Below are 22515 nucleotides of genomic sequence, written 5' to 3'. Positions count from 1 at the left end.
GTGGGACAGGATATTTCCAGTCAGCATTCAACTGGTGGTTGGCTTGCCAATCCAGTCCTCAGAGGACAGCCATATGTGAGTGGTTGTCGTGACAACTTGATTTTCCGACAACTAAAGGTTTCTCATTTCCTAAAGCCCTAAATTTGATAACATTTTATTTCGCTCTTTGCCAGTGGCAACCTTTGATTCTCCCAACTCCATTAGTTTGAAATCCAACTCTGATCTAATTATGCCACCGTTTAGCAGTGCATACTTTTCAGGGATTTCATAGAGGGTCGGTAAACATCTGAAAGGGAGAAAGGACTGGCGAATGACATTAAGGCAAATCCGCTTACAGATGCGGCGATGAGATGAAGATACCAAGGGTCGCCCATTGTTTATGCAAGCGCATTAAGCTAAGGCTCAGCCAGAGATACGGATACACTGACTGTTTGGCCTGCAGATGTAGATGAGCACATAAAGATACAGATACGGATTTAGATACAGTAGCCCTGCTCGCACCCACAAGCTGCAGTAACATGTTGCGGTTTTGTGAGCAGTAGATTGACCTGGCCAAGAAGCCCGAACAAAACCGCATTTTCCTGGGCGTGACGGCATCTTAAAGGCAGTCCAAACAGCTGCAACAGTTGAAACTCGAAACTCACAGATCAAAAACATATATGTTATATAGAAAAGTCAGCGAAGCGAGTTGAACTCATTAACGGCAGCGAGTGGAAGTCGTTGTCATGTAATTCAATGCCGGATACCAAATTGGTATCTCGTATCTCATAGATACGCGCCAATACGTGCACTCGTATAAAAAGGACTAATAAAAGGAGGAAATATCGAGCAAGGAAAATTGAAACTCACGTGGATTTTTCGTGATTTTCCGTCTGCTCGCGCAGGCATGCAATCTTCTTTTTATATGTCATCCATTTTATTGTTTATTTACAGCATTGTTTAGCAGCATATATCCCCGTGTATATAGAGATAGTACATTCCCCAGTCTGCTCTGATTTAATGGCTGTAAATTGGAATGGAATACGCGAAAAATGGCAAAAATGTTGGGCTAGGTGAGCTGAGTTGATTTGGCAAAAATATATTTATTGAAAATGTTGGCCAAAAGAATTTAAAAGAATAAAACTTTGCGGAACAGAGCTTACATTTTACAGAGGTAGGCCAGCTTCCGTCATCAATTTTGATATCCTTTATGAATTTGATTATATTTTATTGAAGGACTGACAATCCTTTGAGGAAAAAGGAGATGAACGTCTAAAACATCTGGTTGAAAACACTTCCCTACAAATTTATCTATCATCTTTTATCCTTTGCTCAAATGTTTAAGGGCAACCCAACTGCGTGTTGCCGTTTTCTGTTTATCTTTCTTGTATCTTTCCCTCGTTTTGCTTACATTACAAGCGGAAATTTGATTTGTTTCTGATAAATGCCATTTATTTTACTTGTTTAAGTCGTCCCCTCGGCTAGACCCTAACTTTCCATGAAATTCAATTGCCAAATTGATTCAACTTTTTCCCCTCCCTGCGAAAAGCCATGAAGCTTCGCGTTGAGCCACAGATAATTGAATGATTTGAATTTTTATATTGAATTTGGCTTTATACATAGCTGAACACGCCCACTTTTCAGTTAACGCCCACCACCCGGCCTTTCATCATATTTGGCAGTTGTGCGAAATTTTTTGTTCGTTGTGTTGCGTGGGATTTTTCTATTAAAATGGAAATTGTAGGCGAATTGGAAAATTGCTTATCAATTGATGGGGGGCATATGCTACAAGGATCAAACGGAGTCTAAAATGGATTTCCCTGCCTGCCCCCATCTTTCGCTGACCCATCCCCCAATTTACGCTGCAATTAAGAATTAAATTAAGTTTTTCACTTGCCAGCGAACTTAATTGAGTTATATGTGTGAATTTCATTCCCATGGAATTGAGGGGTGAATCCCCTTGGAATTTAATTTAATCCACTGAAGCGTTACGCCGCCAGAAAATGCATGGCGAATTTTTTTGGAGTATTGCGCTGCCTTACTTCTTTTAATTGTTTGTGCATGGGAATTAAAGACAACTGCCCGCATGATGATGTAACCATATAGAAGAAGGAGGGTGTATAAACCTAATGATCTCCCAAAGCAGACGCAGAGTCTGAGAGGGCTTCGTTCCTTTTTTTTAGACATGAAAAGGAAACCCTTGGCTGGCTAATGGCAAGGTGCACTCGAGTTCCTTTGTTGCCAAAGAACAAAACACAACTATTACTTATTGGTTCGTGGAAAGCAACTAGAACGGCATAGAAACCTTCTCAAGTGCCACTCCACAGTTCGACCTTTGTTTCGCAATCGAGTTTCGATTCAAAAGCAATACAAACACGCACTGCGGGTGCCTCTTCACCCATTCGAAATGGGAATGAAAATGGTATTGCTCCGGCTAGAATCGTTTGAGAAACTGCGTCACCATAAATTGTAATTACCCAGAATTCACGCGACTCAGAGTCTCAAAAAAAAAGTGTCAGCCAAGGGGCGTTTGCAGCGACACTTCGCCGACACCTCTCCTCTTTTTTTGCCGCCCGCCTCCTGTGAAACGCCCGCTGGCACCAGGTACCGCCCGCCGCTTAACGGTACTGGCGATGGCCTCATGAGTCGCGATAGTTTCTGGATCTTTCGATATTTTCAGTTAACAAATTATTTTTTATTTTACTATTCTTACTATTTACTAAAATAATATTATTATTTGGTTCCGTACAAGAGCCCTGTATTAGTATTATTAAAATGTGAAATTCCTGCAGGAAGGTCAGCATTGCCAATAGCTCTTTCGGAGCCAGACATTTTCTTAGTAGAAAAATTATCATTTTGGAAAACGAATCATATGAATATTTACTGCAATGTCATTTCTAATCATTGGATCAAACTGTTATAATGACAAGAAACAAAAAGAGTTCGAATTGCGTTGGCTCATGCAGGGCTCTAAAGCCAATAATTTTAATCTTACGAACTTATCCTTTACTCCAAGTTGTATACGTCCTAGAAGGATTTATAAATAAATTTAATATTAATTTATGTATTGAATGTTGTATACAAGCTTTACAAAAAAAATAGTTAATAAGTAAAAAATGTATCCTACTGCTACAAACACAATTAATAAATATTAGTATTTCTTCCTTTCTTTTTCTTGATAAAAAAAGAGGTTATTTAAAATTTTAAATTATTAAAATAAATAACACGGCTAGGTACATTTAAACTTCCCAACCAAAATGTCGCATCCTTACCCTCGATATTTAAAATTGATTTCACGCTCCCATCCATAGTGTTCCAAACATATGTGTCACATAACCTGAAGACGTTTACAAATGAATTAGGCCAGTCCATCGACGGCTGATCAGGGCGCAGGCGCACAGCTTGAGGTCGTGGCAGAAACATAAAGCGAAACTTCATGCCAGACACAGTGACGCAAACCACATGCTGACTTTTTCCAATTTTCCTCGGCTGCCCCAACCCCATTAAAAAGAAAACCGTACCGAAGAGAACTGAGACCGAGCGAAGGCATTCCTAATGCAAAACGTGTGGCGGCGACACTTGCCCACGTTCGCATGTGTTTGTCAGCTGTCTGTCTTTGTTACAGACCCCAGAAAACTCATCTCATATCATCCAGCCCGCAACAAATGGTTTTAAATTAATAAGAAAATACAGTCGCTGACATTAAGTGAAGTGTGACATACTTTTAATGTGATTACAAGTCAAAACCCCCGTCGAATGCTGATGAGATTACAAAGCGAAATAATGTGCCAGCGCCACCAAAAGCCAATTAGTTTTCCTCACATTTTCAACCCATCGATGATGGGATTACAATGCGTTTGAGAAGAGAAACAATCAAAAAGTGTCGCTCTCATTTCCTTTTCCCAATGTAATCCCATAAACGCCAGCCACTTAAAGTTCTCACATCGTAAAGTCCATCCAAACACCACCTTTACGCTTTTACCTTGAGGCAAACTCAGTTAGCAGAGTCCATATCAATAATTCTGAACTTGCGGCGAACATAAAAGTCAAGAACTTAATTTCCAGCTGCTGTCATTTTAAAAAACAATATTCGGTTTTATGACTTCTTCGTTGGTCGAGAGTGCCAGGAACAACTTTTCGATATCCGTGGCTATATCCGGTCCCCTATACTCTGGAAAACTCGCGCCGACAAACACAGACGGCGAGCGGCTGCCACTTTTGTTGGCTTTGTGTAAAGATGCAGCTTAAAACAAATAAAATGCGAATGAAATTGTATTTTATGCATGTTGATGCTGTCGTCGTCGTCGCAGTCGAGTACATTGTTTTTGCAGTGACAACAGAAAGTCACATACACACACTCACACACGAGTAAAATTTCACCTGCACACACAACCGAATACAAGTATTGCACACAACCCACAAGGATTTTGAGGGGCACACGTGATGTTTGCCTGCCACCAAGTGCAACAAAAAGCGAACTGCCTCTGCTCTTAACTGCTTAGCTCTCAAGGAAGTAACTGAAACAGTGTCTCCAAAGTCCTTAACCCAAGGCGATTTGGATTATTTCGAAGAAGGACTTAGCAACCCAAGTAGTTAGCTTAAACAGATTAGCTTAAGGCGAAAATAAACATACGAATTAAGCCCGAAAACAAAACCTTTCAACTACAAAAATATTTATCTTAAGTTCTCCATTTCAAAAAATATTAATTATTGTCTACAATAATTAATTATGGGAAAACAAAAAAAACTGAACTATTAATTAAAACCAGACAAATCGGTACCAAATTTACAATACATTTTTACAATAAATGCCTCAAATAACTCTTATTAAAATTGGTTATTATAACATACAAATATATTTAACGTTCGTTGTTGATTTATTTAATTACAAGATTATATATATATTTAAATCTCCTGATCTAAGCTTCTCTTTTTCTAACCAATGTGCGCATCTCATATCTGAAGCTTATCAGCTACCCGTAAGATCTATTTGCGGTTTTCTTAGGTTTGGTTTGGTTTAGTTTCTGTTTCTGTTTCTGTTTGGTTTCGTGTGGCTGGGTTTGTTTATTTGTTAGCATGGAGCATCGCAAACGTAGACAGAACCGTTGAACTTCCCCAAGCGGCTGCTACAGCGTTTACATTTGCCCAAGTTGGGCAAATAAAGTCGTTAAGCGGAAGCTGGGAATGATCAGAGGGGCGAGATGGAAACGGCAACCAAGTAGCAACTTGCATTATCTCGATGGCCATGGCCATGCGATGTTGTCTGCTCGTTTTCCTGGCGCTTTTTCAGTTAATGCTGCCAATTCCGGCAGAAGCGTACGACTGACATGATAAACAAGCTAAACATGCCAAAAGAGGTCCTGGCTACTAGGACAACCACTACTGTTGCACAGGGAAAAAAAGGTCATTAATTTCGAAATCATTTCCCAGTCTGCATATTTAATATCTGCAAAATATGTTCAAAGTTTTTGGATCAGGTTATACTGATCAATAAGGATTGAATTAGCATTTAATAAGGAAACAATTTTGTTTCTATAACAAAGCTAATTAAATCCCTTAACACTCATTTAATTTTTTATTCCTTATTTTATCCAACAACCGACATGAGAATATTCTCCAATTCTAGAAGTACATTAAAAATAAATATTTAATATTGGTTTAAGTTTGTTTAACCGATGTTATCAAGACCCTTTGTTTAATTCTTATAAAAATGTAAGGAGGAAGCTATTGATCATAAGCGTAAATATTAATCAACTTAAAACTATTTAATATGTTTTTTTCTGTAAATGAAAATCCTGCTCGTTTCTCTTTACTCGCCTGACAGCTCTTTTTTCCTGTCTGTCGCTGCTTTGCACATTTATCCTGTCCCTGTTAGTGACACCTTCTTTGTCCCCCCGTGTTTTGTCTGCATGTCACTCTTCATTCGCCATCCCTCTCCACTTTCTCCACTCGCCTTTCTCTAAGGCCCCCTCCATATGAAGTTCAAAGCAACTGCTTGCATGTCCAAACCCATTCCCAGCCCACACATTTGCTTAAAACGTGGAAATTGATTTTCTATTTTGTTGCTGGCGAGTTTTCCTTTCGGTTCGCCTGCTTTTTTCCCTCTGCAGCGATTGTCAGTGTCAGCTACACGTGATTGAGTCTTATCTTTAGTTTTGTCACTTCAACGCTGGCAGCTACTTTAAATGTCAGCACTCGATGGAAAACCAGGAGCTGTGGAAACTCCCCCCAGTCCTCATCTGAGTCCATTTACCAACACGTGCTCTTTGGCGAATTTTCAGTCCACCGATGAGGGAAAAGGGCTGAGGGAGGTGCTATCCCTACGGAAGTGTCAAAAGGGCTTAAAGGGCGCGTGTGCTGCATTTGTGGAATCGGAAGGGCGAAAAGATAGGGTCTCCCTTTGTTAAGTGCAACACATGTTGGCACTTTGTTTTGGGATTTGCTCTAGAGCTTGTTTTAACCATATTGGTAATTTTTTTTTTGTAAAGGAAGTGTCGATGACAAAGTTAGTGCATAAATTACTTCCAGAATTTCCGATAAGAGGATAATGGAATTATTAAGAACACTAAAGGAGTTTTTGTTAGAAGGCACTGCTGCACCTTTTGCGGAAGTTTTATATCTCAACATATATATGCGTAAGTTAGCAATTTGATTATGCAAGGAGCGAGGGCATTTTAAATTCGTCAGCGCAATAGTGCATTATTAAAATTCGCAATGGTTAAAATATAATTACTTGAATAAAAACAAAAAAAAAATAAATTGTATACATTTTGTTTTTATCAAGTCAAGTTCAATTTACAATTTCTTCTGAACTAGACAGCATTTTGTTGGTACAACATTTTTGTAAAGTACATGGACATCACCTTTACTTTCTCCTCACCTTTGTTGATTGAACCCCCATCCCCATCCCCCTAAAAAAATCACTTTCAAACAATTTGGCCAAAAATATTTGCTTACACATCAACATAAAGTGCTTTTCCCGCCTCCCGAAGAAACCACGGAATTTTCATTCGGCCACCACAAAGTTTGTTTTAAGCCTGTAAAAACCTGGCAAAGGACCACAAGGCAAATATGCAAAGACGTCGCGTAGAAGTTTGGACCCCCTGACGCACTTTTTATGCCGCGTCCGTCGCTTTTGTCGCTTTGGGAGCCATTAACGAGGAGCGACTGGCGGCCCACTCACGCACATTATGCTTTAAATTTATGTGATTAATAAATTTCCATAATTTTCGGATACAGCATTTTTTGCGCCTGCAACGGACGAATGTCCTGTCTGTCAGCAATTTGGCCTACTCCCCGGCGCTTCCTTTTTTGGTTAATGGCCGCCGAGATTGTCCCAGATGAAAATTAAAGATTTCTCTGTTGAATGTAGAGCATTTTCATCAGCATTTTTTTTCGCTTTGCGTTTGGTTCGTGCGGGGTATTAAAATAAATTTGAGCGCTTAGTTTTGGTGGCTGAGCAAATGAATAAAAATTAGTTTGCAGACCATAAAAAATTAGGCCAGCTTAAGGGAAATCCCCGAGAGATAGGGTGAGCGAAAGCTGGCACTCAGTGAAATTTATGACAGCTTACGCACAATGCATAAATCCTGGCAATTGTGTGCGATTTTTAATGCTAGTTAAATCGACTGAAAATGACAGTTTAATGATTGACATGCGCCGCTGCTGCCGCTGTGGTTGCCACTGTACAGTGAACCCCGTTCGGAGTATCCTTTTTTTGCCCCCCTCCTCGTAGAAACGTTTCAAATGAATGTCAACTGTCTGTCCGTCCGTCCGACCGAATGACGAATACACTCGTTAAAGGGCATACGCCGGAGTGAGTCCGGCGATTCCACAATTTGTGGAGCGGAACGAATCCTGGCAGGGGGTTAGTCGGGTACTCGGTTTCCCGGGCACTTCGCATAGTTGGGCCACCACGCCCACTTCTCAGTGCTCAGTTGTCAGTTGTCAGTGGCACAAACTCACAAACGGGAACATCGTCATCGTCATCGTCATCGCCAAAGCATCACCATCATCCACATCAATGTCAATGTTTATGACAGGCGCAGAGGATTAGCGGGTTACCCATTCGGAACCGTTTTAACCCTCAGTGCGGATGCTTCTGGGAGGGTGCGGAGTTATGCAAAATGCGCATAGCTCTAATGTGTACACTCGGAGAAATTATCATATGACGCGGTTCAGTGAGCAGGCCGGGCTTAACTAGGTTGAATAAAATACTTGATGAATAGCCCAAGACATTTAAAGATATGTCAGATACTTGGAACAATGGCATTCTCTTTCATCAACATATTCATAAGACAATTACCTTAACACAAAATGTAACTAACATACCATTTTAAGACCATCTGTCGCAAGCTTCTCTGATTGGCGACTTTATTTAATTTATATATTTATTATTTTTATCAGCAAGCCTTTTAAAAGTTGTATTGTATTTTATCCTTTAGTCAATTGGATTGATACTTTTGGTTCAAGTTTTGTTCTTAATTTGTTCTTAAAGTTTAAAATGTAAAAAACCTTGCTTGAAAGCATCTATTTCTTCAGTTAAATAATGCAAATGCTATATAACTTGCATTTAATTAAGCCTGATATTTATTTTCCCTGTGTCAAGGCATTAATATTTCTTATAATTAATATCATTAACAGACTAATGAATCACGTGATGAATGAACTTTTTGGAATGTGTTTCGAAGGAAGAGATAATCTTTTTAGGGAAACATTTTAGTGTAAGTGATTTAACATTTTCTTTGACTGTAGCTATAAGGTTCGTCATTCACTGTCTCCATTTCGAGCATTGCGCTTGTCAATCAGCGCCCCTTGTTGAGAATGACGAAAAGTGCATAATGTGGGGGTCATTCCAGTGGGAGTTGCGGAATGGTGGAGGGGAAGCAGAGGGAAGGAGGGGCCGAAGCACAATGTGTTCAAGTGGCCTGCGGAATAAATCATGCGTGCTGACCGAACGACCTCCCACCACTGAATTCCAACTTCAGACTCCAGAACACCGACGTAAAATGCGACCACACTTGAAGCTGCATTAAGCGAGGAAGTAACGAGAGCTCAGAACCTACACAGAAAACAACAAAAATGCTGGTTAAGATTAATTCTGTATACCCAAATATAACTAAGGAACAAAAACAATATTAAATTGTATCAAAAATTCTACAGGTAATATCTTTAATTCTAGATTATAGTCTTGTTATATAATAGCAAAACTTAAACTATTTTTTTCTCTGCAGCTCTCTTTAATATGTCGCTTCCCCTCCTCCAACACCCCCGCCTCAATCATTGATGACTTATCTTATTGTTGATAAATGCAGCATTTCATTTCTGTCTGACTGTGGTTGCTGCTCAATTGTTGTCTGTATGTGGCATGAAAATTCGACAAAAACTCACTTGAGACAAATTGTGAATTCGTTTAAGGAGCATCTTCTTGAAGTGCGCTTAGCTCAAATTTGTTTTGTTATGGAAAATGTTTTATTAGCAGTCAGGGTGGGGGCATTTCTTCTTGGGGATGTTGCTTGGAAACTGTCGCGTAGGCGTTTGATTCAGTCGGCTAGATGAAGATTAATTGCGTTTCACAAAAAGAGGCCAACGGGGAGGTCACCCTAACCATACAGATATACCTCTATAGGAGCTATCATATCGAGTTGCAAAGCCTGTTAACTGGAGCGGAATAAGCTTGAAACATTTTTGGGATGCACATGGTTACCTTTGACATCCGCGATGACATAATCTCATCGCGATATGGTGACCGTGAGATAAACATCGCAAAGGTATCATTACAAGGTCCAACAGGAGATTTAAAGTCATGACAACAGGGGAGAGGACGGGGTATCCTATATATATATATATATATATATATATATATTTATTTGTTCCGAGGGTTGCAAAGTCAGCCAAGTGAAAAACAAGCAGCGCACACGTGGACAGGACACACGCCAATTTGGGGGAGAGACGCACTCGCACTATACCATCCCAATGCCAGCCAGCAGTCAACAGAAATTATAATAACAGTAATTACCAGCAAACCAACAGACCATCAGGGTCCTCGAACCCAAAGAAAAAGGGGGGACGGTGTACGGGAAAAACTTACGTGTTTCCTACAATCAAATTTATAACTCAAGTGCAGGACAACACCCCATAACACTAAAGCAACAGGAAGTGGCGGTACAACCGCAATACACTTTACAAAAATGCAATTTTTAATAAATATGCCTTTTAGGGCGGCTCCAAATATCTGATATGGTAATGATCTTATTTTCAAAATTAAATTTTTCTATTTATATTTGATAATTTATTTTAATTCTGATGCAGAATAGAATAACATTAAACAAAGTAATGCAGATAAAAACATAGGGTACTTAATAAGCCCTATAATATTTCTTTGCTTCATGTTTGTATTCTCATTTGATTATTTATTGCAGAAATATTTGGGCTTACAATAAAATAAAATAACGTTTTGAACAAAGTTATAATTAAATCAACAAATCAACAGTTTTGCAAAAGCTTAAGCTTTTTAATATTCTTTTCCGAGTGTAGGAAACCACCCCCAAGAAAGGATTCGAATTGAACTAGGAATAGAAATCGGAGTCCATATAAAAGTTAGTTGCATGTTTCGCTTGTTGCAGTCGTCGTCGCTGATAAATGGGCCACGTGCCTTATCATCCGGGAATATAACAAGCAGCGGACGTAGGACAAGTAAAAATAGAGCGGCCCGGCCGGAGAGATCACGTACCCCCTCAAAAACCAAACCCCTGATTATGCAGCCGGGCAAAATAGATGCGAGCTGAACACGAAAACCAATTTGTAAACGACAAATGCAGACAGGCCGCGGCGAAGGGGAAGTCGCGGGCAGGCCACTAATGTGGCATGCAAACACACAAATGCATTCAAAATAACGCCAATAATAATAAACTCGAATTGAAAGTGCAAACAGCGAACGTTCGAAGGAGACAAATTGGGCATGGGATAAGTAACCCTTGTCTTAAAGTTCACTGCAGAAAAATGTTGGCACTACAAATGCACTAACCAACAATTTCCTAACCAATAAAATATATATACAAAAAGGTCAACATTTAGGTTATAGAGAAGTGTTATTTAAAATCAAAATTCTATACCATGTACTATTTAAATTCAATTCAATTAGATAACAGAATATTAAACTATTGGCTCTGTAAAACTCTGAAAATTTGTCCTTTGAAATCTGGCTTTGAAATGTGGAAATATGTAAAAATATATATTTCTTTTATATGAATTTAGAAAAATAATATATTTTGCCTGTGTTTAAAATGTTGTAATTTTTCTGTAAGTGAAATCTTTCAAGAACCCCTATATGCTGAGGGCATCCCCAAGGAGTTTGGTTACTGTTCGGAAGCATTCCCCCTCCACAGGATATTCAATCCTGCTCATCCCCATTCCCCCCAAAGAGCTCACCTTTTATCGGGCTTTCATCAATTTACGGTCTGTTTTTTTCATATTTTACCAATCAGACAAAGCGCGTGTCCCGAGAACGTTTTGAATTAATTTAATGCCCTGTGCCGGCTGCCAGATGATGGCCCAAAGACCATGTCGCGTCAACATCATAATTCAAAAAGTTCATTCGAAAACATGACGTTTTCATTTCGGCACGCGTCTCACCCAAAAGCAAAAAAGTTCCTTTTATTCATTCATTTGCTTGGCCAGAGGGTTGGAAAAGTTTGCCACGGTGTGAAACTCGCCAGCGGCGCTTTCATAATCATAATTTCATTCCGCCTTTAAGTGCTGAGAAATTGTGTTTATGTTTTGTTTAATTTGCAGTTTTCAGTTGAAAAGAGGGTGAAGCCTAAATGTGACCCTGTCATGCAAAAAAAAAGTCTTATAACTAGGAATGCACTTGGAAAAATGATGCAAGACTGTTTACCTTAAGGCATACTCTATTTTGTACAAGAAAAATATAACTTTCTTTTAAACTTTATTTTTTCAACATTTCTAACACCTCAAATTTAATAAAAATGTTTTTTAATTATTATCTTATTAGTAAATTCACATATGATGTCCGTTGTAAATCAAAGCTTGACAAAATTATAAAAACCATTGATTACCCTGTTGTAATTTTATATTTTTTTATAAGCAATGCCACTGGACTACAAATGTAAGTAGCTAAAAAATGTTCCAAGTGCGCAAAATGCAACAAGGACTACGATTTTAAGTCTTTGGCTTTTGGTGTCATTTGGCTTGGTCGGCTGTCGGGCATGAAATCGCAGACTAAAGCCGTCATATGGGGTTGAACCAGACAGGGTCCTGTCAGGCTTGGTGGTTTCTAATAGACCTGATTGATGACTCAGCCTGGTGGCATATGTTCTACCAAAGTTTACTGCCAAGTTGATCCTGAGAGCAGCTGCTAAAAGCCAGCCAGGTCCCCTGGGGGACTAAGTTTTAAACTTAAAAAAAGTTGAAACTCTAATGCCACGTAAGCTGCCATTAAGGCATAGCTGTCAGATCCACACCCACCATTAAAAATGAATAAAAATCAATTTAATAATTTAAGCTAAAGACTTTTTCAATTAACGACGGTGACAAGAGACCACAGACAAAGCCGCAGGACATCAGAGGCGACCGGACTCCATTATCCTGGCTTGGAGGTGTGGTCAGCCAGCAGATGAGGCAATGGAGCGGAAATCGAAACCAATAAATTTCACAAGGCTGGGAAATTATGAAAATCCTAATTGAAGCGGGAAAAATATACTTCATCTATGTGGGCGAGCACAAGGCTCTTTTAGTCCTTCTCATCCTTCTTTTTGTATCTATTTACCTGGCTGGCGAAGAGGATACCTTTATGGAGGCGTTGGCTGCTAATAGCATTTCTAATTGGTGGGCGGGCCACTGCTTTTACCAGTACAATAATGCGGTTTTCTTTTGATAATGCATACTGCAGGACACACACGATCATAGTTCCAGATAAAATTAATCAGAAGTATTTCAAATTTAATGCGAAAAATAAACGATTTTTTTTGTCCTCTTACCAATGTATTAATTCCAAAAATAAAATAAAAAAACATTTTTTAATAAGGACTTGTTTATTGATTTAGTCCATGTAAGCTTGCACTTTAAAAGTAGAACAGTAAGCAAATTGAAGTCCGCAAACCTAGATTTATAATTTTAATTTCCAATAAATCAAAATGAAACTTCTATTTAAAAATAATCGAATCCAGTATTTATGGAACCCTATTCAAATTTCATAGATATGACTAAAGCCAATATATATTTGCCTACCCATTCAAATTGAAGCTGTCAATTTTTTAAACACCTAAATCTTGATAAAATGCCACGCTTGCCCCAGAACCCGAAATAACTTTTATCGAAAATCAAAAAAAAAAAAAAAGAATAGAAAGAAAGAGGAAAATCAGCAAATAATAAGCGAAGTGTCGCGCTTGATTTATGTGATTTGTTTGGCGCTTTTGGGTAGTAGGTGCCACGGTTCGTGTAAGTGTGTAAATGTGCCTTTAATGGCGCTTTGTCATCATCAACATTTGTCCTTGCGCCGAGTGCGTAGCCGGCAGGCAACAGGATATGATTTATGCCCTCTATTTCTGGGCGCCCACATATGGTGGATTTCATTTTTTTCAGGAAAACCACAGAAAAGCCACAGCTAACTGTGCTTACTGCCGGGTTTTTCTTTTGCTCAGAACTTTTTCTTGCTCTGCCGGCCTAATGACAATTTTTCATATGATTTGCTGATGGGAGGGAGTTGATAATAGGAGAATGGCCAGGGACCTAATCATAATTTATATGGGTTTTTGCTTACGCCTTATATTTGTGTGATTTGATTTATGTGCATGCCAACTTGCTGTTCATCTGATGCGATTTTAATGTTGTCCGAATCTATAGAAAGTTTCCTCAATTGATGGACTTTGATTTGAACCCTTGAGTACTGCATTGAGTGATTGATTCGATGGCATTTCTTCAATTGCAGTAGCACTCCCAGCTTAGAATGCATTTTTCTTGATTCTTTTCTCGTTTGGCATTTGTGCGGCAGGGGTCGTAAATCATATTTCTCTTGACATTTCAACTTGGTCCCAATTGAGTGTATCTCCTCGAGCTGCATTGTTTACATAAGCCAATTTGATTACGCTCCGTTGACAATTGAATGGCAAACCAATCAATCACAACTATTACCGACTTGGCCCAGAAACAATGAGTGCATAAATCAGGGCCCAGTGCAGTTGAAATAGTTTTCGCAATTGAAACGCAATCCGCAGTCGATGCGGATGCTCCGGCTCCGTCCGGGTCAATAAAGTAATTGAGACTGGCGCCACAGAGGCGGAGGGCAAAAGGATAAACAAACAACCCAGGAGACGCCGGAGTGGCCGAAAAGGGGTTGCAAATGGATGCGGGCTCTGCATTTATGCAAATGATATAGAGCAGGGCTCGACCAGATACAGTTACCCGCGCTACATTAAGTAGGGGATCAGGCTGGAGATGGTACTTTTATTTAAAACATATATTTTATTAAGGTCAAAAGCACCATTATTTTCTTAGTTTGATTGTTTCAAAAATAAATATTTAAAGCTATTATTATTTTTCAATTCACTATATTCATATTTATCCTTTACCTATTCAAAATACCAGTAAAAATAGCTACTCCTTTATGGTAGGGATGCGGTTATCTCCTGATTAATATAACTTAATATAAATAAAATAATATTTTCAAGAATAGATTGATTAGGTTTAATTTATTTATTTAAGTCAATGTTGGAGAAATCAGCCATATGAACTTGCACCTTCTTTTATGGAATTTAACAAAACATTTTTAAGAGCTTGAACTTATTAAATTTGGGAGTATTGCATTAAAAACAGTAAATACTACCCATGTACCTCTAAAATATCCATCTCAAACTCTCACGTTCCCTTCACTAGCTCATTTTGGTTGCGGTGCCGATGGCTGACTGAATGACAGCGAAGTAAACACAATATTTACACAGCCAGAAGCCCGGACCAGCTCGCATTTAAAAGACATCAACACGAAAGGGTTAAAACGATGCATTTGAATTACCAAAATAAACACGAAATACGAAAATACTTTTGAGCCCTGATCGGGGGCGAGGCGTTCGACTAAAGGGGTTAATTGGACCGCTTGCCGGATCGCGCATCAGAAACATTCATATAGCGCATACCCAGTGGCTGACTGACAAGTCCCTCGTCGAAGGTCTCACTCTGCTTATGACAGCTGTCTAAAAGTTTTCTCGTGTTTTCTCCTTTTCTCGGTTCGGGAATTATGATTGGGGCGCGGTTCATTAAACATGAATTTTCGTATTTTCTTTTAATTTACTTGCCCCATTGTTGGCTCGTTTTTGGCCAAAGGACTGCCTGCTGACAGCACCATTTAAATTGGCCATTGTGCCAAAGGATATGGTAGATATATACGAATCGAAGTACAGGTAGTTGGGTACGAGAACAATCGAGCAGCTGCCCCGGAGAAGTACGGGAATTGACTTTGCTGACTCTGATTGTGTGTGTTGCATGTTGCGGTTGATAGACGGCGACACAGGCACAAAGGGAAAACTCATTATTTCTCGTTTTGTTTTCCATTGCAACGTCATTAACTGCGCGGTGCCTTGCCTGCTGATTCCATGCTATAAATTCCCCTACAGCGGTGCCAAAAATTTCATTTAGGTCTAGGTCTAGGCCTAGGTCCCCTGTCCTTGGTCCTTGGTCCTTGAGCACGACAATGGGCCAGGACTCACCCATCATCCTGACAGCGGCGCTCTCAAACCGTCCAGACAGTCAGGCACTTCTTTTTGTCTAGTCCTTTTTTCGCAAATGCTTTGTTCTAGTTTTTGGCATTGTTTTCGATTTTTTTCACTCGCCGTGCAGCCTTGAAAAATTGGGAATAAAAATAGTGAAGACGAGCTCTCGGCTGCTGCAGCAAGGACATCCTCATTGCTTTCCACTTGAAAATCGCATTAAGCGGATTTCGTTTCGCGCTTTTGTCTGGCAGCATTTTTAACTCATCAGATTTTCCTTTTCGGCAAAAGAGGCTAAGGAGGGGAATCTGGAATACATGTGACATTTTGCCGGGGATTAGGTCATAGGTGGGTCTGATGAGATAACAAGAGGCGTGTGTGGGATGTGCTACTGAAATCTCTCACAAAGAACCCAAAGATCTTACTTAACTTCTCTGCCCTTAAGAAAAAAAACCTTTTGCAAATCAGGAAAAACTTTTCCTTTTGCTGGACAAACAAATCAGAATCGTTTAGCAAAACTAAGTCAAACTTTATTTCATTTCACTAAAAGGTCCGTCCACTTGATCCATATGTCCTCGAAGATAACTCAGTTTTCTTTGATTACCCTCATGAGTCACTTCAAACGAGAGAGTGCCATATCTTCCCCCATCCTCAGTTTGTTTGCTTGTTCTTTTCTGGAAATATATTTTTATGTCTAAATTTCATTAATTCCAAACAAACAGGAGGCGCCCATATCGAAAATTACAAGTCGCACTTCCTGCGAACGGAACGGGATTTTCGGCTTGGGAAAAATATCAAATTACCTCCTCGCTCATATTCAAATGTTCGAAGGAGGAAAAGTCCGGGTCTGAGGACTGGCAGCTGCTGCTGCGAGGGCTGGGCCATTAATTTCCACAGGAAGGGCGACGGCTAAGTAAAGGATAACAAGCCTAACGACTGCACATGTCTTCATCTTGATTATGCCACATCCTGGCGGCAAACGCACACGTACCAGGACCCCTCAACCTCCGAACCTCTCTATCTCTCCTCTCGAAAATGCACCTTTAGGGGTCTTGAGGAGGTGGGGAAGGTGTCCCAGCCGCACTCCCAGTCCGATTCAAAATCGGTCTCTGGTTCGGGGCATATTTTTTATGTCTAAGCTGCAAGTGTGACACTCTCACTTGGCCATGACACCTACTGCGTGGAGCAGTCGCATCCTTTTTCCCTTTGAGAAATTGTCACACATTTGTTCTTCTCGGGAAATATAACTCTGGGCCTCGTTGGCTCTCTCGAATTTCACATGATTTGTGTTCCCATCTTTTGTACTTCATTAATCTTCGGTGGGTTTTCCCCACTAGATGAAATTTCCACGCTGGTAGCATATCAGGCAGGAAAATTGGGTCACTAAGGCAGTCGTTAGATGGTAGTGGAGGTCATTAAGGGCTTACAAATAACAGTTTTCTTTGTCCCAAGGGAACAAAAACTAGTACGCAGTCTGAAATAGCCTTCGGAAAAGTAAACGTATACTTAAACAGCTTTTTGCTATATTTTAAAATATATAAAAAACGGGGTCATCATTTTAAACATTTAGTAAAACTACGAATTAAAATGTAAAATGTAAATTGATTCTTGCACACTATACATATATATTTCAACAAATAGGTAGTATGTTTTATAAGTTACTCTATTAATCTTAAAATTATATTCTTTTCAATGCAAAAAACTACGCCCCTTAGCTGCTTTGACATTCAAATAATGATTTGTAACCTTTAAGCGTTATCATCCCATTTTCAATCTGTTTTGCTTCGCTATCGTTCCGGAATAATCGCAAAAATTCGGCAAACCCTCTGAGCAAACTTCGGGCAGCTGTTCGCACTCCATGGACCCTATCTCCCACCGTATCTCTTGACGACCCAAAACAAAGGAAATCGGCACCTTCAGCAGCACACTGCATCTATCAGAGATTTTCCGATCGCGATAACACTTCACTACTTCCGGGGCGAAGAAAAACGGTCTCTGAACAAAGGTCTGCAACCGCAAAACGCCACATTGGAATTTTCTCTGGCCTGCTCGGCAGTTTTTCACGGTACGCTGCGAGTTTTCCAGTTCACCATTTTAATGGGCATGAAAAAAAAAACGAACCACTCGATACGATGCGGTCCTTTCCTATCAAGCACAACACATATTAAAAAAAATAAAAAAGAACCCCTCGTACGCCAATTACGATTTATTTGTCCGCTCTGAAGTATGGAGGTAAATAAAGCCCCTAGCCCCGATCTACCTCTATCAAAATGCTGTGCATTAAAGGCAGTGATCTGTGGTCGTGTTCCACCTTATCGAGCACTCTGCTCTAGCTCTCTTTGTGGTTGGTTTCTGTGCATAAATTTGTTCGTTATGCCACGGGAATACAGGGTCACACTTCGCTATCACAAACTGGCATTTTGTCACGTTTTTTATGGTTCGTTTTCGGTTTTTCCTCCAGCATTTTTCCAGCGATTAAGTGTATCATGCATCCAAATATGCTCATTTAATGCGCACTTGGTCGTGGTCTTGGTCTTGGGATTCAAGTAGAATTGCGCCGCTCTTTTTTAGTAATTGCCGTACAGGAAATTAGTTATTCACATTGGGTTGTGCTTAATTTATGCATCGCTATAATTGTTTGTGCTGCTGGAAAATCGTTTTCATTGTTCATGTGCGGGGCCAAACGGAAAGTTCTTGTTAATGTGGGCGTTATCGAAAGCATTACGTGGAAGAAAAAAGAAAACAAACATTTGGGGGAGAAAGAACTCCATATATTTGATATGTAACAAAACGTGTGAGAAATTCCCGAAAAACCATCGGGCTTTTTTTTATCAGAAGAAATATGAATGGGCGGGGCCGCTGGGAAAAGTAAAGTGAAAGAAACTTTGATAAATGACTGATTGATCGGGAAGCGCCAACTAAGGAAAATTTCAGATTTCCCGGGGGCAGGCACTAAACCATGTCAAACAAAATTATCGGCGGGACAAGTTAATGTGCTATAAAATATGAATAACGAAAGTTTACCGCTTCTTGGGAGCTAAATCAAAACAAAAATTAACAACAAAAATTATTCAAAATGCTATGCTGTTCCCTACCCTCCCCCGAAAACCCAAAATGATTTATGACAAGGGGGCGGGCGAAAAAAAGGGGGAAAAACGAAACGAAAACCGAAACAAATAAAACGAGAACATTGAAAATCAACCAAAACGCAAAGCACAGCAATTAAAAAATCCGTTGAACTTGCCGGCAGTCGTAAACCAAAACTGAAGAATACAGAAAACGGAAAACCGAGATCCAAAATGCATTGCCCCAAAGGCTTTGACAAGAGCAGAAAACAATTAAACTAAGATTTAATGGTTTTCACACATAATTCTGAAGTCTCGTATAAAATAAAGGATTACCCGAAAACCCAAAAACACTTGAGAGAGATTTAGAGAATTCCAGACCACCCCTAACAAATCATTTATAAACATAATTGCTCGAGTCACTTGAGAACCGGGTTAAAGATAAAAGATATATGTGGAAAATCTAAAACGTAACAAAGACGCCGCAGGCCAAATGTTTTTCAATGGGAAAGCCCCATGGAATATTTTTTGGAATAATGATTCGAGTGGCTTTTCCACCAAACAAATTGTTTTCGCTGCATATCTACATATAACTACGTTTTTAACACTTGCCATCGACCTCCTGTCGTGCAGTGGGAAATAAAACTGGGCTTGTCTTTGTCAATAAATATACATTTATTTTCTTTACGCACTGCGACTATAAATTAAATCAGAAAAACCCAACGACCTGAACAACAATAACAAACAGAAAACGAAAACGAAGAGTTTCTTGTAGGCCATTTATTGCTCTCAATAATGAAGCCATTACATTCCATTGAGGGGGTGTTATTGCAGTCAATGCTTAAGTGCAAATGGCCATTAAAAACAATTTAAGGGGCGGATCACCATTTTCAGCAAAAGCATTTAGAAATATTGCAAATTACTGCAAATAATTGACAAACATTAAGTGCCGAGTGAAGTGGAGGAAAACCGGGGAAAACTCAGGCCGTGGAAAGGCAACAGCTGGCTAAATTTACACAACATTCACTTGGAGAAATCAAAGGCTCTTGTAAAATTACAGACTCGAAATTGATGTTATTGTGATGACAAATCAACCTCAGTGATGGAAAAGCTTTCTATCTAATGAAACTGCAATTCACACAGGAGCCAGGAGGAGTTTTTTCCAGCTGCCGATGTCAGGGGGTTGCACTTGATTTATGTATTCTTTCCTCGAGATTCCCGAAAGTGCTTTCTCATCGATACCATACAATTGTATGTGTTATTAAATGCTGCAACCGAATTAAATTTCCGCAACTGTTGCCAAAATATCAGCTTAGCTAAGTGGAAGGTCGCTGGGGTGAGGGGGCGGTGATTTGTGCAGGGCGGAAAATTTGAACATTTGTTAAAGCGACTTATTAATGTTATAATCTAATTATGATTTGCAGCTCCGGCTTTGATATCCAGACATAAAAAATTATTTGTTCAAGAGGGTAGAATATGCGGGCTAAATCTATCCTGACCAGGGGTAAAATATATCAAAATACGGGATTAATTGTAAGCTGCTATGTGAGTCACAAAAAAGGGATTTTAGTTTTTCTACTTGCATGATTTATTAAGGTAGCCGATCAGGTATTAGTTGCAGCTGTCCAGAAACTTTATCGGTCACCCCTCCCAAAAAACAGTTTCAATTAACTTGAAACTCAACTTGATTTTAGTATAAACCACAAAACTCTTGACGACAGGACCGCTCCGTCCACTGATGGAACTTTCCTGTATCCTTCCGAAACGCTAATTAAGTAAACAAAAGGGGAAACCTCTGAAGCCAAACCGGAGCAGCTCAATTAATAATAAAATGCGAAAATGGGAAAATGGGAGCGAGCCAAGCGTAGTTCGTAAACAAGCCACAAAAAAACTTGAACTCATAATTTCCGGAGGTGCTAATAAGTTGCAAAATTATTTTCAATGAAAACGGGGGCAGAAGAGCGGGGAAAGTGCGGGAAAATGAGGGCGGGGCAGCGGTAAAAGTTGCCGGGGCAGCCGCAAAGTATAAAAAATTGACTTCAATTAAAGTGCCATAGTTGCCTGTATAAACAGCACACGGAAAAATGAAAAGCGCAAAACGAGAGCCTAAAGGATAATGATAATTACGGCCATCCAGGGCGAGAGGCTGGGGAAATCGGGAGGAGCAGGGCTTTGGTTCCGACTGCTGAATGAGACTGCAAAGTTTTTGTGTTTATTTTATGCTCCTGCAAAAAGAGACCAGAAAAAGACGATGAAAGTTTCAATGTAGTGCAGCTGATAAAGAGAAAAAAACGACAAACGGGCAGGAGGAAAGTGCATCCCAGTGGGCGGCTATAGAGCAGCTACATACGATTACGAGGACCTTAAACAAACAAGCAAAAGGCAATGTGTAAACCAGCACAGAGAAAACCGAGGCAAATGAAGAAGCCGAATGTAGAGCGCGCATCATGGACTCTCACACACATACACACTTGCTCACACACCTTAATAGGCAAGGCCTCATTCAGGACATACGACTAAGATCAGAATAATAGCAATGAACATCACATCAGAATTTTTTCTCAGATTAAATTACAAAAAAAATATTCAATATATTTCAGCAAAACAGTTAATCAATAAATATGATTATTAAGACTTTTTCTGTACATAAAGCTACTTTTATTTGTTTTAAGTCGCATTACTTCATTGATTCATTTATCGGTAATAGTATTAACAAAATGCTCTTTGACTTTAAGAGGTAATTCTGGACAAAATTAATCTTTGTGAAATACCCTTTAAATGGGTCTATGGTATTAATAACTTAAGACCATTTAAATTTCGCAGGGAAAACAATACATTTTTTTCATTTTTATTTTGTGATATAACGTTGACCTCGGCTATATAAACGCCTTTCGTCAATAAAGAAATGAAAAGTCACAACTTGACTGGGCTTCAGTCGCTTTTTGCTGCCACTGCTACCGCTTCTGATTTGGAATCGGAATCAAAATCTGCTGGTGATTCTGCTTCTTTGCTGACCGAAATGAATGACTCGCCAGCGGGCCAAGTTCCCGACTCCGCTTCTCATATCCCACCCGTGAGCCATTGGACCAGTAGTGCTACCCCCTGGTTCCACCCACAACCACCCAACCACCCACTGGAGACTCAACTTGTTGAGGAACGACAAACCCACTCACTCGCCCGCTCGTCCGCTCACCGACTCACTCACCGGAATGAATGACTGACTGACTCTTCTACCCCCAAGGTTCATCGTCAGTCCGTCAGTCACTCAAACTCGCATTTCATTCCGTTTCCATTTCCATTTCATTCACTTTGCCTGCTTCTGCCGCCCAAAACAGCCATGTCTCGTCTTTCATTCCGCTGCTCCTTTTTGTTTCAGTGTAGTTTCCGTTGGTTGTAGTAAATTTTTCTCATTTCGCTTTTTGTTGGAGTGGTTTTTATACCCGGTATTCATAGAAGGCTTGGGAATACTAGATATCAAGGGATGCTATAAACAGGCCGCCGTATTTTGGACTAAATCTATATTGTTTTCAGGATATATATTAAGATAAATTATTGCAGAAGATGATTTAAACTCAAAGTCGTACAGACTTTAATACAAACCAATTCAAAAATTTATACCAAAGCTAAGGTGAGACTCGCAGATAAAATTACTATTTATACATTATTTTTATTTTTACTAAATTAGCAGTAAAAACGGACCCGTTTTAATTCAACAAAGCATTAACTTTGAGGTTGACAAATGAACTATCTGA

Source organism: Drosophila elegans, unplaced genomic scaffold, assembly GCF_018152505.1.
Source record: "Drosophila elegans isolate 14027-0461.03 unplaced genomic scaffold, ASM1815250v1 contig_208, whole genome shotgun sequence".
Lineage (NCBI taxonomy): Eukaryota > Metazoa > Arthropoda > Insecta > Diptera > Drosophilidae > Drosophila > Drosophila elegans.
Note: the sequence above shows the minus strand (reverse complement) of the source record.